Source organism: Pituophis catenifer, unplaced genomic scaffold (assembly GCF_029215685.1).
Source record: "Pituophis catenifer annectens isolate HBS135680 unplaced genomic scaffold, rPitCat1.0.hap2 SCAF_6, whole genome shotgun sequence".
Classification (NCBI taxonomy): Eukaryota; Metazoa; Chordata; class Lepidosauria; order Squamata; family Colubridae; genus Pituophis; species Pituophis catenifer.
The window spans coordinates 40,004,214-40,012,833 of NW_027256886.1; positions in this window are offsets into that span (position 1 = coordinate 40,004,214).

The window sequence follows — 8,620 nt, forward strand, 5'->3', positions numbered from 1 at the left end:
TCAATTCATATTGCCTTCATTGTAATACCACATTGGCAATTACTTGAGTCAAAATATAATAAAAACAATCTCTCTTATCCTGGTTTATAAGCAGCTAGACATATTTGGGCTTAATTACAATTATATTTTGATGGTGAGTCTAATGAATAATCTATTCTTCTTTTAAAATATGTTTCTATTCTGGTGGAAAATGTGATAGAATCTGGAATAGTTTCTAAATTAACAACTTGGCAATGTTTATTTTAAGGAATTTCAATAACTACACATAGAATTCTTTTTGTCTAGTGCACAACAGTGGCAATCTTGTCAATTTCAGCATGTTGTAATTATTCAGGATCATATGCCTTAACTTCTTCAAAGGAGGCTGAAATGCCAACATTTTTATGGAATATTTTTAAATTAAACTGGAAATATATCAGAGGTTTAGAAACATCTCTGAAGTAGAAATTACTGATATTTCTGTCTTATGGGAAAAAGTACTGGAATATCATGTCATGGAATATCAGTGTATGCAAGTCTTAAACTTGAGGTTAAAATTAATTCATGAAAGAGTGTATTCCAAGTATATTAGCCTCCTCAAGAATGTATCAAAAGAATGGACTGTATCTCTGTTGGCAATGTAATACATTTGGCTGTGGCAAGGTCTGGTTTCTTTTGGGAGTAATAATATGTATTAGTAGATGGATGAGTAAATATTTCCAAGTTTAAATTAAATTAAAAATTCAGTATTATTGTGAACTATATTTAAACTCGTGAAACCTGACCACTTTTGAGGAACATTGGTTATATCAAATGTGAGGAATAGCCCGGAGATTTACACAGAGGGACAAGAAAAGTCCTATTATCCAGATATCAGAGACTGGATTCAAGAGACTGGAGACTGTATCACATTTTAAAGATTATTTTTATATACTAATTAAGACACAATATGTTTCCATGTTACAGATTTCATAATATTTTGAAAAAGTAGACACATATTGTTATTAAATGAATATGTCATCTGTTTAGGTGATTTATATTAAATTAGTATGTCAACTTGTTTGTTTTATTTTAGAATTATAACTTAATAACTAATTTGCTGGATTTGTGTACATTAATGTCTTCCTCTTAATTTGGTTTGTATATATTTTAAACTGCAACAACATAATTAAAATTATTTCTACAATTGTACTATCTTATTGACTACAATGATTATTGCTTTTTATTTTTGTATCCATCTGAGACTTTAGGTAAAAAGCTTTGCAATAAAATTGTGCAATGAATAGTGTCTTTGATTTTCTGTGCTCATTGCTAATTTTAAAAAAGCAGTCATTCTTATCCAAAAGAAGCAAGTTATTCTGATTGGCCACTGCAGATTGTTTAAGGTTATTAAATAAAGTATTGACATCCTCATCTCTGATAGCTACTGTTCAATAGATATGAACTAAGTTCCATTTGCCTTCTGTTGTCTGTCATGTTTCCTTGACTTGAAGAAATTTGAAGGAGACATTTTATGCTGCTAAAGCTGAATGGAGCTATACACAAAGTGCCTGATGACACTTAACTGTGGTGGAAGGTAGCAAATGCAGCAGGCTGTTGTAATAGGGTCAATTTATTTTCTCAAATTGCCCCAGAACAGAATTAAAGAAGAGTAAATGGGGGAAAGGCTGTGCAGATTTTTTTTTTTTAAAGGCCCCATTGACAGAGTAAGTAGCAGTGCTGGCACTCAGGAATTTTTAAGATCCCTTCATGCAAAAAGTTTATTGAAACAAAGCAGCTTGGATCTAGGGCAGGCAATGCCTGATTTTATACTCTCTCAATTTTATGGACTTTGATCCAGTAAATATTGAAAATAACAAGACAAAAATCTGGATTTCAGGCAATAATGGACTTCATCCCAAACAACAGAATGTCCATTGCGTGTTGAAACAATCCTAACAATGTTTTACTATATGTTTATCAGTGTTTCACTGCACATAATATTTGTTGCTTTTTGGTACTATTTCATCCTTTTTCATTATAATTATGGTTTGGGATTCAATATTTATAAATACTGTACTTAATGAGCCATGGCTTGAAGGGGAGGGAGTAAAAAGAAAGAAAAAGTGTAGATGGCCGGATAACGGAGTACCAATGCTCTTACCTGGCTTTGATCAGATTTGCCCCAGATCTTACTCCAGTAGCGCTCCAAACATCTGTTCTTGCGCTTCATTGCCCAAAGCTCCTCAGTAACCAAGAGATGCCCCAGGATTGGCACAAAGGCTGCATGGGAGATGCAGTCCAAGGCTCCATCCATCCATCCATCCATCTAGTCCTAGCAGTGACTAAAGCGTCAGCTGAGCCACCCACCAGATCCCTTGGAAATCCATTGGTTACTTGAAGCAGTCCAATCAAATGGCCCTGTCCACTCAGAGAGTGACACCAGTGACCAGAAGGCAATCTAAATATGACCTGACAATTATGGAAAAAGGTGGTTGATTTTAGATAGAACTTTGCTCTGATTCATCTGGGGCTGCTCTTATCTTCAGACTGAGGTTCTGTATCTGCAAAACCATATCTATGAAGGGAAAGTCTTACTAAGATATTACTGATGTTTTAGAAATGGATTGATCTGATATAATTGTCAGCAGAATTTTAGAACTCCCTATGTGCATTACATATTAATATAACATTGTGTTTTGTTTTACATAATTTGTCTGAATCAAGGATCAGAATATATTGAAATTGTATACCAGGACAGAGAATATAAGGACCATTGCAATTCTTGATCTAGAAAGATTATCTCCAACTGAGAGCAAATTCTTTCTGAGAATCAGATATGTTACTTTTGTCACCTAATTAATTTATCCTAGCCACTTCCCATTGAGTTACTGTGAGGACTGAAAAGCAGCTTGTTTCCCACAGATAGATTTCCCAACTTCTCAGGTCTAAAAATAGCCATGTTCTTTTAGTGTGTTAAATTTCCATGGAGATCCAGCTGTCATGAACGCTTAATGATTTTAGCTACAATTTGTAACATACAGAATACAATAATGTTTTAAAAGCATGGTTGCTTCTCTCTACCACTAAGTTCTAACTATACAACCTATCTTGCTATTTCCATTAGCCCTACAGAATGAGATTCTAAGATTTAACTAGGACATCAATAGATTTTAAATCATATTAACAGAGTACCACCATCTTTGCTGAAGACCAATATGATTTTACAGTCATGGTTTTACTATGAATTCTAAACAATTGGAATACAAGGATGAGCTATAGAACTGGATATACCTCTTTCCTAAAATAAGGGTTCCATCCAGACTTACCTACTAAGGTTTCTTGTAGACAGCTCTGTGGTGCAGATTTAGAAACATAGAAGGGATTTTGAATATAGGTGAAAATGATAGTTTCTCATACAACACTGCATTCGGGGGTAAACATCCACCATACTTAATTGTGGAAAAGTAGAAATTATACAGTAAGAATTCTGATTATGTATACTACACAGCCCACTCCAACTTGTTCGTAATAATGTTTGATGCAAAGGTAGCTTTTCTTGCAGGACTGAATTCTGTGGCTGTCCACATGATCCTGAAATTCAGTGATTAATAGCTAATAGTTGGGTAATGCATAGCATTCTGAAGAAATACTTCTCAGGATGCATTAATGCAAATGAAATATTTCTCTTTGGGATCTTAAATCAGCTGTGTCTTTTGTATGTCTTGCATTAGTAATTGAAAACTGTGCCAACTGTGCCAACATGGGTACACCTGGGTAACCCATGCATTGCACTTGCCAGCTTGTTCCTTTCTTGGGAATGCAAATGAAAAAAATAATTGGGAACAGCCTCCAAACCAACTACACACAAATTTTCAGAGATATTCACAGGTTGTAGTCAGAAATTCAAGATGGCAGCCACAATGGTGCAAACAAACAACATAAAATATGGAGCTTCTCTCACTCTGCCTTAAGCACTGTCATTACTTTTTTGACCACATCTTATGGGCATCTCTGCAATGGAGGTAGTTGTTTTGAAGAGTGGCATTTTGTTTTATGCTAATACATAAGTGTGAAGCACTTTTGAATGATATTAGGACATGCATTTGACAACATCTGAGGTGCTGCAGTTACAACTTTCCTTTTGGTTATTTGCTTCTAGTGATGAATGATTTAGAAATACCATCATGAGAGAGATTTTGCCTGTTTATAAATTCTATAGACCATGGTGTATCGCCTTGCTCCCTTAATGATGCTAGGCAGCATCTAAGAAACATTAAAAACACTGTAAAAACAAATTAAAAAGGACTGGTATCAAACATGAATGTTAAAACAGTAACATTAAGTGGTTTGTGAAAATAAATTTTAAAATCCTCCTGAAGTTTAATGCAGAAGAAATTTACTACAACTTAGTGGTAATTTATTCTATACAATGGATACTGCCACAGAGAAAGCCAAACTGATTGTTGTTGTTAAACTTATCCATGGCAGGAAGATGTATTAAAAATATGTTGAAGATTTAAGAGTGCTAGATGGACTTTACAGGAGTAAATTATCCTGTAAGTAGTTAGGATTTCAGCCATACACTGTCATATTTGACAATATACAACACAGGACAGAAGACAACAGATGAATCTGTGCTATAAATTGCTGTGAACAGATGTACTTTGCTATATTGCAAAAAAGAAACCAAAAACCTTTTTCTTGCTAATTTATCCTTTTTTGCACATTTTATTTACAGTTCATATTGTAACAGCTGTGATATTCACCCATCCAAAGTTATCTGTAGGTTTATGATAAAGTCTCATACAATTATGCTTAATTTTAATTATCCTTTTTATTTTTTGTTGTGGCTAACAACAACCAAAATCAGTCTCATCCTCAATATCTTAATTAAGGGCACAGACTTGGTAGCTTTAATTAAATTGTTTATTGTAATCTGACTGGATAACAGAAACAAATGCAGAATTCATGTAGGTTTTTTTAAAGGAAATAAACATTTTAGCTAGTGTAGAAAGCTAGCACCCACCCCTCTCCTAGAAGAATGAAATATTTTAGGAAATATTTAAAAGGCAGAATATTTTCCCTAAAAGAGAAATAGAAATCTTAAGACAGAAACTCAGCCCCAGCTCCCTGCCCCCAGTCCCCAGCAGATACGTTGGTTATTTATAAGACAAAATAAGCTGGGCCAACTTATCTACAACACAAAAAACCTTCACCCTCAGGACATAATAGGGTTAGCCCTCTACCCATCTCACATGGCACCTGGGAAGATTACATCACCCAGAAAGATTCAACCAAGCCTGGGACTCAAGACAGCCTACAAAGGTACCCCTGCATGGGCCCATGGGAGTCTGACAACCAATCAGAATACATTTCTTTCACAGGAACAAGAAGCTCCAAGTTGGGGCCAAGAGAGGGTATAAATTTCTCTCACCCATGTGCTCGTTTTGCCCAGGACCTCAAACTATGTGGTCCTGTCCACCATTAAACCATCTTTCCAAACAGTTTCCATGTTTCCAGTCTTTCTCCCCACTTGGAACTGAACCCAGATGAACATTTCTTCCAACACTTGTATATAAGCAAACATAGAGGGGAAGAACAAGCAACAAAAAGATACACTATTTTATAAGAATTTGAATTGAATTGCTGGAAATTCTAGGGCTCCAATTTGCAATCAGGACCTTGAGTCCATATAGAGAAAGCCAGAAAAGTTTGATTGTATAAGAAGAGCTGTTGCTTTGTTACAGAACGGCTTGGTTTTTTAGATGCATCAGTAGTGCCAGAAATAGCTTTGTCTCTTGTTAATGAGTAGAGGAATGCTGATGGGATTAGGCACAATCCTTAAAAGACTAACATCTGTAGTTAAATAAATCTGCAGTTTTGTACAGGTATTGTACATTGTTGCCTGTTCCTTATTAGGTTTGTCTTTGACCACTAAATCTCACCCTTGGCAATTTAAGATGTGTGGACTTCAATTCTCAGAATTCTCCAGGCAGCAGATAGAGTTGAGAAACCTGCTTTAAAGAATGGCAGGGAGCTGCAACTCCACTGCCTCTACTGAATTTCATTGTTAAAAATGACCAATACTTCTTCCTTTTCAGCAAACAAGGAAGGTGATGGGACTTTGTTCCATGAAAGGAATAGTTTCCTTGGGTATGATGGGCATATGCAAATAGGGAAGCAAAATCTGGTCTCTGACAGTTCACAGCTTTTATTTCAGCCATAACATTCTCCCCATCTTTTAACATACAGTATATCTAACAATTTGGTTACAGAGTGACTAATTTGTTGATTACTTACACTTTTTTTAAAAAAAATATTCCATTATTCATATCCCCAAAGCAACAACCATCTATCTATCTGTGCCCTAGTAAAAGCTTAATGGTAAAAGGCATCCACAAAAAGAAGTTATTTTCTTCACATCCAGCAATTCCTTTCTCTGAAAATCTGCCAAAAGCTGCTGGTGGTAACAGTGCAGAATTGCTCCCAGCTACTTTTAACATGGCCTGAGATATATTTAAACTTTCTTTTTCCAGCAGATATTACTACATAGAGAATATTTCAAACTACACACCACAGAATTAAAATTTTGCTATTCCAATTCAGACACATAGCATTATTTAATTGTATGGGTTTAGAGCAGTTATTTGTCAACCTCAGCAACATTAAGGTTTATAGTCCCATATTTACTCCATGAATTCCTTCACCAGAATAGTGGTAGAACCCTTTTATTTTGACAGGTCTTGACTTTTAAGTTTTTCTAAGTAGAACTGCCAGTATGGGTTTCTTGAACCAATCTCTTTTAAGACCTAACAATTATTTTGAACTGGATAGCCTTACTAATTGGATAAATTAAATTGAAAACAGTTGATAGCTGTGATTGCATTTGAACAGAAAAAGGATACCCAACCTCTCCAAAACCATAACTGTAACCACCAGGATCTTTCAAAAGTCGTTTCCCAATTTTGATTATTAATGTGGCAGAAGACAAAGTTCAGACAGGACATAATTATATAAAGGTAAAATGTCCCTTGAGTGGAGCTTGATTCCTAGAAATCCATTTCATTTTTTTGACAAGCATATGGAAGTGTTTGGCCATTGTTTTTTAATTTTCCAGTTTAGCCTACCATTGGTATTTACTGATATTTCCTGGTGGTTTCATATTCAAGTACTTGTTAGGTACAATAATGTTTATTTTTCAATATGTTAGCTAGCTGCTGCCACAGTGAATTACAATTAATTTAAATATAATCAAAATTCTTTTCTTTCCCTAACCACTTTTAAAAATGCAGCCTTTGGCCAGAAGGTTGCATGTCTGTCAGGAAGGAAGGAAGGAGAAAGAAATCATTTGTTTCAGCAATACACTACATATTGGAACTAGATGGCTCTGATCAAACTTAATAGTGATTTAGGTTGTCCTTATACTATATGACTTACATTTATAGGTTGGGCTTACTTCCTCATAATCTGTTACCCATCAGAGACAATTTGTACAGTCTTAGTTGTAGAATTACAGGAAGAAGGGTTGAGGGTTTGTTATTTTTTACATTTCAGACTAAATAGTTAAAAGCTAGTGGTAGTCGAAATTTCTGTAAAGCAGTATATACTATGCTCAATGGTATATGTATATTAGCTGTTTATTGCACTAAACACTCATTATACTGTCACTTACTCTGGCTCTACTGTGCAAGACAGTGACAAAGCTTTTGTTGTGCTCTCAGGAGAGCTATTTTTAACTCTGAGTCATGTTTCTTGGCTCTTTCCCTGCCTATTAAATATCAGAAGCACCATTAATTCCTACAAAAGCTACCACACCAATTGTTCTACTCCAAGATCTTTTGCTTCAGTTTTCAATACTTAAAAGTCCAAAATTACTGAAATCAATATAGTAGATCCTTTTATGATATTCTATAGTCTAATGCTCAGTGCACCTGACTTTTCATCACCATATATGATTGACGGAGGGCTTCCAGTTTGAAGGTCTCCAGAATACTTGTAACATTCAGATTAGCTATCAAGTCATCCTTTCTCCTCACAATGAAGCTTATTGTTTTATAAATTTTAAATACATTATTTTTAGTCTGTTCTACATGACAAGCTAAGTTGTAATGTATATCACTTTATTATTCTCCTTTGTAAATGGCTCTTTAATGTTTTCCAATTCTGATGAGAGGTTGAGCTTTGGATCACGCCATCATGGACTGCTGTAGGGCCTGGACCTTTTCTATTGTTTGACACCTCTCTGAAGATGTGAAAGGTCAACCACCAACACAGGTGAGGAACCTCCAACACAGGCTGGTTAGATATGATGGAGATCCTGACTTAGTGCTGGGAAGCTATTAAGAGGTAGATGGAGAGAAATAAGCTTAGACTGAATCTTGCTAAGGCAGAATGCTGTGGATTTAGAAGCTATCTTAAAAGCAAACCACCTTTGACGTGCTTATGTAGATAGAGCTGGTCTGCATCTTGAGGTTCCTCATGGACTCGTATTTTATACGGAACATAGAAATAACCTTAGAAAAAATATGTGGAGACCATTAGCACAATTTGAGCTTTGTCCATTGCTCAAACATCAGTACAGTCTAGGAAAACATGAGCACTCAAGAAACTTAAATTACTCCATCTTGCTCTTTTAATGTAAGACAACAGGAAGGGAAAC